Here is a 7961-nt window from a genome sequence, read left to right as displayed (position 1 = left end):
GATGGTTTCCCGGTTTAGGCTTGGGAGGAGCCTGCGAGCTGTGGGTGGAGTTGTTCCAGTGAGAACTGCTGCTCTTGTCTCCCAGACCTGGGGGCGCCAGTGACAGCTTGAGGGGGCAGGTGCTGGCTTGAGTGACTGGGATATAGGGAGCCCCAGCCTGCCCCCGGGGCCAAGTCCACTGTTTGTCTCCTGTGTTGTGACATCCAGATTTAAGTCTTCCCAGCATGTGCTGCGGCTCGTGTATTAAGCCTTCCTGGTGGTTGTTGCCAAAGTAGCTCAGCTGGGAGTGCATTAGATTGAAGATCTAAATGTTTCTGGTTTGATGCCAGGCTTTAGCACCCCCCTCACCCTGGGCGTGTCGTGCTGGGCTTTCTCCTGGGTGTGCAGCTGTGCCCTGAACTCACCAGTTCTCCTAATTTCAGAGGCAAGACTTGCAGAGGGCGTGTGGGGTCATGTGCCCCACCTGGGTTAGCTATCGCCTGCTACATCATCTGGTGCTGCCAGCGCAGCAAGGAGGTGCCTGGGGCAGCCAACGGAGAGGGGAGGCACGTCCAGCTCTTCAGCGGCAATTTGACCCACTCAGTCCCTCTCGAGGGAAACAGTAGGGGCGAAGGACCTCCATGACTTTAAGATTAAGCTAGATAAGTTTATGGAGGAGATGGTATGATAGGATAACGGGCTTAGTCAATAGGTCAATTAAGTGCCACACTGGTAAATAGTACAATGGATCAATGATATGATATTCTTAACCTTTTTCCAGAGGGTATGGCTGGAGAGTCTTGCCCGCATGCTCGGGGTTCAGCTGACCGCCATATTTGGGGTCGGGAAGGAATTTTCCTCCAGGGCAGATTGGCAGTGTCCCTGGAGGTTTTTCGCCTTCCTCCGAAGCATGGGGCAGGGGTCGCTTGCTAAAGGAGTGGGTAGATCGGCTTATGTGGCCTGCATCTTGCAGGAGGTCAGACTAGATGATCATAATGGTCCCTTCTGATCTTGAATTCTATGATTCTATGATTCTATGAACTTGCTGCCAAAAACGGTAGAGCTGCCATCGATTGTGGATTTTTTTTTTTAATTTATTTTTTTTGCCGCTTGGGGCAGGAATAACACTGGATCTGGCCCTGCTCCGTGGAAGAAAGGTTGTTAAATCCCAGATGAGTGGAGTTATATCAGTTCTCAGCCTGAGTCCTTGGGTCTTAATCCTGAGGTTATGTCGGGTTCCTCCGGTGGGGGTGTGGCACAGCCGTTCGTTTTCCTGTTCACACTCCTCTGCGGGGTGAAAATCGGGGAGGGGAGGCAGAAGCCCCACGTCCCTCCCGACATGACGCCCAGTGGGGGAAGCCAGGACAACGGGGGGGGGGGCAAGTGGTGGCCAGAGTCTCACTGCCAGAGTCTAGTCTAGCTCAGGGTCCAGCTCAACCTCCTCCCCGCGCCACTGGCCCCCAGTCCCCTTCCACCACCAGGTCAACCCGGGCACTAGAGCAGGAACGGGGTGAAGCAGCAAGTCAAGCTGAGCAAGACAGGCAAAAGTGAGTCTTGTCTTCATGGGCCGCTCCCAATGACGTCCTTTTTGTGTGCAACTGCTGCAAAAACATCCCCGACAGAGAAGCAACAGGCCAAAATACTCCCATGCAGCTGCCAAAGTAGCTCAGTTGGGAGAGCGTTAGACTGAAGATCTAAAGGTCCCTGGTTTAATCCCAGACTTTAGCAGGTCTTTTCATCCCTCTTTGTGCAGGGGCAGCTTGTTCTCTGGAAGCACAGTGGTGTCTGCACCCAAGATGAGCAGGGCTGCCCTAGAGGATTTAGGGGGTCTGGAGCAAAGCAATTTTGGGAGCCCCTTCCATTAAAAAAAAGTTGCAATGCTGTAGTCTCATGGGGCCCCTGTGGGGCCTGGGACAAATTGCCCTGCTTGCCTCCCCTCTGGGTGGCACTGAAGGTGAGTCCCTGAGCTTGGGCTCTGCAGTAGGAAAACATAAAATGGGCTTCTGCCCCTAGTTGGCCCACCTGACCTTTACCAAGGAGAGATGGGAGCTGTCTTTCCCAACATGGCAGGAAGAGAGTGAGGCACGGTGACCCTCAGGAATGGTGCCAGAGGGCTGCTGGGCAGTGACAGGCAGGGACTGGGGGTGAAAACTCCTCTGTGCAGCTAAGCGAGGGCAGTACCAGGGAAGGGGTGTCTGTAAAAGTGGCCGTGTGGAAGGTGGAAGGAATTCAGGGCCCAGGAGGAGGTGCTTGATGTTCAGTGCCTTGGAGCAGCTGGACTTGGCCATGGTGGGTGTTCAGGAAATGCACATTAACAACTCTAGGGTAGCTCAAAAGGCAGAGGGTGATTGGTGGAAGGGCCTCCTGGCCAGGGAAGAATGATGGGGTTGGAGTTTTGTTTTTCACATTCGCGGTGCGAGTACAGAAGGTGGTGGAGCTCCGACCAGGGAGGGCATTACTGGTGGGCTTTGTGCTCTGTGGCACTGGTTACTGCTATATTAGTGTGTATGGTCCCCAGTTAAGGCATGAGAGGGAAGATCAAAGGCTCCCTTGCTCTGGCCTGCATGATGTTTGTTGTTGGGGGGGATTTTAATTGTGTCAGCCGGCCTGAGGACCGCTGGTTCCGTTTTCCCAACCGTCAGAGGAAACGTTTTTACAATGAGCACTACCTGGCGCAGGGTCTGTAGTGAGGTCGGCTTAGAGGAGCTCACTCCAGCCACAGAGGGGGTTCACCTTTCTGCGGGGACAGACCAGGACTCGCATTGACTGGATTTATGCTTAGCTTTTGTGTCTTTAGCATGTTGCTTCTCAGATTCTTTCTTAGCCTGACTTGTTACACTTTGACACTTAACAGGCCAGAGTTTGTGCACCTTCCTATTATCCTCACTAGCATCTGATTTCCAAATTTTGAGGAATGACTTTTTGCCTCTAACGGCCTCCATTACTCTGCCATGTACCTAGAGTGGCGTTCTGCTGGTCCTCCTATTGTCGTTTCTGATTTAGGGCAAATGTTTCATCTGAGCCTCTAATTGCAGTGTTTTTAAACGGTCTGCATGCTGCTTGCAGGCACCTAACACTTGTGACAGCAGCTCCTTTTAATTCCCACCTAACCATCTGTACTTATGCCGATAGGTCGACTTTAGGTCTTTAACTTTGAGCGGTAGCTGAGAAGATGGTAAATCGGGCAGAAACCCGTTTGACAAACCTCTTCATTTCCTTGTTATTTCCTGACTTCTTCATTCATCCCCTTTTCCTTTTTTCCTGGGTGAGGCGGCGGCCTGCCAGGGAGCTCCCCGGCACCTCTGGCTGCCTGGGCTGAAGGCAAGAGGCAGGCCTGGGCGTGGCGAGGGCCTCCTGTCCCGGAATGAGGCTGCAGTGCTTCCTGGTCCCCTTTTCTCACCCACACCGGCAGGCGGCTGCTGCGGGAGAACACAAGGGAGGCTCTCGGGGCGCTAGGTAGCCCTGGGTGGCCGTCAGGGAAAAGACCCTTCTTCTCTAAAGATGGCTGGCAGAAAGGTGGTGCTCAGCTCTGTAAGCGACCTGCCCAGTAGCCTTGCTGCCAGGGGATGCAGACATTTCTGTAAGGTGCAGAAAGAGGGTATTTGGCTTCCAAGTTAATATGAGAAATATGCATTTAGGAGATTGAATTTCCCTTCTTTCACAGGGCCCCAGTGGCCTAATGGACAAGGCAATGGCTTTCTAAGTCAGAGATTGTGGGTTCAAGTCCCATCTGGGGTGAAAAACTGCCTCTAGATTGCAAGGAAGCCTTGGCCTTATTTTCACCAAGGAAGCTGGGAGATGTTTGAACCCAAACTACTGGATCTTGGGAACAATCCCCCAAAAATGGCATCTTCCACTTGACAAATGCTTTCTAGACCCATCAGTAGCAAACACTTAATACTAGTGTTTGTCTGAGACTAGAGGGAAGGGGAGTGTTTACTCCCACACCTCAGTGAGTGAAACAGATGGAAAGAGCAAGGCCGTCCTGAAAGAGAAGGGATCTGTCTGGAGACAAAGCAGCCCCTGAGAATGAGCAAGGGTGTGAAAAGAAGAGGTTGAAATGTGTGTTAGATGTTAGTTAGTGTTAGAGGGTTTATCCCTTCACCCTCCCATTACAGGGTCCTTCTTGCGTACACACAGAGCAGCAATACCCAAAGTCCCAAGGTGCAAACAATTAGATGTTTATTGGATTGAACTTCCAGCAAGCAATGATTCCAGTTTCCTTCCTCAGTGTCCCCATCCCAGCCCTGACACCACAGAGCCTTGCCTGTGTCCCTGTTCCCATTCTCCCCCTTAGCAAGACATAGGACATATGGTGACACATTTCCTGATAGGGCCAGGCATCAAGGTGGAAGGTGTTGATATTCCATTTGTCCCACTGCCCCGTGCGTAGTACAGTGCCCTGCACCTTCTCTCGTACGGGCGGGCCACACCGGTTCCAATTAGCGTTCCAGACTTCCCACTATAGTGGGCCTGGGAAGGTTGGGTCCAGGTTGTCTAGTACAGGGGGGAGGGGCTTACTCCATTACTTCTAGGTTATTTCCTTAGGCAACGTAACACAAGTATACTTAGCAATACACCAGCCGCTGTAATAATCCACAGCAACACCGAGAGACCTGAGCACTGCCGCATGGTCCAACATCCTGGCCACCACCGAAACACCTCCTCTCCTCCTTCGACGGGGTCAAGCTCTTAACATGTCCAGTTGCTGGCAGTTGCAATACGCTGCAGCTGCAGGTTTTTGTGCTTTTGTCCATATCATAAGTCCATTGAATGTCCACAGAGAAATGGGTTATTGTTCAAACCAACTTAACCACGTGGTGTGGAATCAGGCTGTATGCGCTGGTTCGATTATTCACAGCAGTAAGAGTCACAGATCTATCTGTGCACCAAAGCCCAGAGAGCAGTGTGTAGTGTGGAATTTGGTTAGGGGCTGGTGTAATTGTGCCCCCAGTAATATGTACATTTCCAGCAAAACACCTCATACACAGTACACCCAATTGTCCACCCCTTGCCACGGGCCATTGGGTGTGCTCCTCCACGGCCATCAGGGAAGGGCACATTCAAACATCTTCTCTGGATTTACATCATTTTACACACCCCTCCATTGATTCCCAGTGAGCAAATCCCCTTCTCATTATTCCCATAGGGCTTGTGGGGCCACCTTAGCTGCCGATTCACTTCCAGATACCACGGTAGCTATTACACAGGTGCTGGCCTCCTAGTCGAGCATTTTTAATTTCCATACACATCTTCCCCCAGGTCAGCCTTTTGAAGCCATCCCCACTCATGTCATGAGGTTTTCTGTTCACTGAAACACAACAATGCTAACAACAAGACAAACACCACAGACAAACAACACAAAACATAGATTCATGGTATTCTGGGTTAGTCTTTTGCTGGCACCAGCTTGCTTGTAGAGTGTCTGAAAAACAAAAGAAACAATTTCCACACACACCCCCGGTGGGGACAGATTAGTGCTTAATAATAATAATACCACTTCCTTTTACAAATTTCCTTGCTAATTGCAGGAAAAACAGAAGAATTACCTCCAGGCTGTCTTTATTTTGTTCTATAGTCAGATAGTGAATTACCCCACTCGCGGGTCAGTTTCCCCTCTTGTACAACAGACCCAGTTTGCAATAGTTTCTCTGCTGTACCAATCTTTAAGTTTATCCTCAGGTAACAGCTGAGAGACAGCTGTAGATTTAGCTTTAGCACTGTATATACACACACACACTCCTTAGGGTTAACCTGTCCCCCTTATTTTCAGGCTTGACTTGTTTTTTCACCTCCCTTTCCTGGAGGGCCACAATCTGAGTCTTCCAGTATCTTGTTTGCTGACCAGATGTATTTATTATTTGCAGCTCCTTTGTGCTGCCACTGATGGGCAGTTCTCTCCTTCCCCCATCAGCTAGGTCATTTGCATTCACACCGGCTTTCGGGCTTGGCTTTTGGATCCAAAGCCATCAGCAGCTCAGAGACTGTCTTAAAAGGGACACAATCAACTTCCACCCGAGTTCTGATTCCTTTCCACTTTCATCTTCTGCTTCAAAACACACAGATCTAAAAAAAAACCCACAACCTATTGTGGCTCCCTTTGGAGCCCTAACAGGGTTTGAATTAAGTACCATGTTTTGTTTGCATTTCTTTTACCCCTTCTCCAATATACACTGCACACATCCTGGGAAAACGCACATTCCTTCCATAGTTTAACCTTCATAACATTATATTACAAACCATAAGTCTCACTTTAGGTTTTTAAAACCTTACACAATTACACACAAAATTTTGTTTTGTCTAACATCCCTTGCACTGCAATAATTTTTTTTTACACAACTGTACCCCGATTACATGTCCATCTTGTACAACCAGAGCCAGCCAGGGCCAGGCAGGTTAAGTGCCAATAGAAACCCCGGAGATTCCTTTAGTGATTTTGCTTACATTACCCAGGAGTCAACTAATGTTGATGAGATTATCTCTCTGCCTGCTGCCTGCAGCCATCCCCTATAGACCATTTCTGTGGGCAAAGGGCCCATTTCCCCTCAGAATGGCTGTAAAGGCTTCTCGGGACAAAACTTTACCTGACCCTCTTGTATAACTTAATTACTAAGCTTCCATCCAACGTGAGTTCACAGAGCTGCACATACAGTTACATTTATATAACTGGGTTTTATTATTAAACCAAAAACTGCCTTCTTCTAACACCACAACCGTTGCCTTTTACTACTTCCACAACTCCCAAATGTTTACTTTCCTCCAAACTCTGTATTATTAATTTTTGCTAAGCCCTGGGCGGCTGCACTGCCGTGCTGGGGTGACTCTGCAGGGGGAGAAGCTGCTGTGGAGCACAGTAGAGCAGGTGCAGGAAGGAATCGGGGTCACTATTCACATTCTGAACTGCACAATTTTCCAAATTTGGGAATGTCCAAGAACAATTCTAAGGGGAAGGTGAATGCAGAGCAGTGACACTGGAGGTGCCCAGACCTCCAACGGGGGCAGTGTGGAAATTAATAATGGGAAGATCATTTGCGAAATTAGTCGTCACTGACAAGATTTGTCTCTTCTTATTTCATGTTATGGTGTTACTTAGCGGAATCAGGACATATTTTTACTATGTTAATTAAACACTTAATTTTATTTAATGAAGCCAAAAACTTAGTGTCACTTATTTTTTTCTCTGTCCTAGCAAGAACTAAATGAATGTTGTGACTTTCTGGAAAGTGCAGCGAGATTAAATGTGGGGAATTCCGTCTCTGCGTTTGCCAGCTGATGTTTTCCTCTCACAGGTCAGTGCCTGCATTGAAATACCAAGAGGGATCTAAGGGCTGGTGTAGGCTGGGCACAGGGGTGTGCGCAGAAGGGGCGGGGCCTCAGGTGGAAGGGGCGGGGCAGGGCGTTAGTCTCTCCCAGCTGGCGGTTCACACCCTGCCCATGGTGTTGCAATGAACGAGGCTGCCCAGGCTGCACTTGTAGTGAGGTTCCCCCACTACGTGGCCGCGCAGAGGCTGCAGGAGACAGGCAGGGGGCAGCAGGGGAAGTGGCGACACAGGAGCTCTCAGCAGCAGGGTGACGGACAATGCCGTGGAGCGGCAGCGACGCAGAGTGACCAGGGCAAACCGAGAGCCGGTTGAAGGAGTGTCGAAGCTGCGGTTTCGCTTGATGCCTTCCCCTCCCTCCCCCACCCCTGGGGCGTTGCTGCCCAAGGGGAGTGGGGGTTGGGGGAGGAGAGTGGAGGGGTCTGTTAAAGGAACATTGGATTGGCCTGTCACACCGCAAGGTGAGAAACTGAGGCACAGCACTGCCCAGCGTACTCTGGGGTGGGAGGGTTGCTGATGAGTGTAGATTTGAATGTGGTTGTGGGGTTTTCCCAAACTCAGGCTGTGGCTACACTTAGCACTTCAAAGCGCTGCCCCGGCTCCCACTGGGAGCTCCAGGGTCCCCCTGTCACATGTGGTGGCTGGGAGCTCTGGGATCCACCC

The 7961-nt window shown here is 50.3% G+C and overlaps 1 non-coding gene across 1 annotated transcript; it reads left to right on the top strand.

Moving 5' to 3' along the window:
* The first annotated feature begins 3644 nt into the window (after positions 1 to 3644).
* On the top strand, positions 3645 to 3717 carry TRNAR-UCU. The gene has a single exon. It is a non-coding gene; the product is annotated as a tRNA-Arg (tRNA).
* The last annotated feature ends 4244 nt before the right edge of the window (positions 3718 to 7961 follow it).

The sequence above is a fragment of the Mauremys mutica genome, unplaced genomic scaffold (assembly GCF_020497125.1).
Source record: "Mauremys mutica isolate MM-2020 ecotype Southern unplaced genomic scaffold, ASM2049712v1 Super-Scaffold_100449, whole genome shotgun sequence".
In the NCBI taxonomy this organism is placed as follows: domain Eukaryota; kingdom Metazoa; phylum Chordata; order Testudines; family Geoemydidae; genus Mauremys; species Mauremys mutica.
The sequence above is the reverse complement of the archived record's forward strand: the minus strand, read 5'-3'. Positions and strand labels throughout refer to the sequence as shown.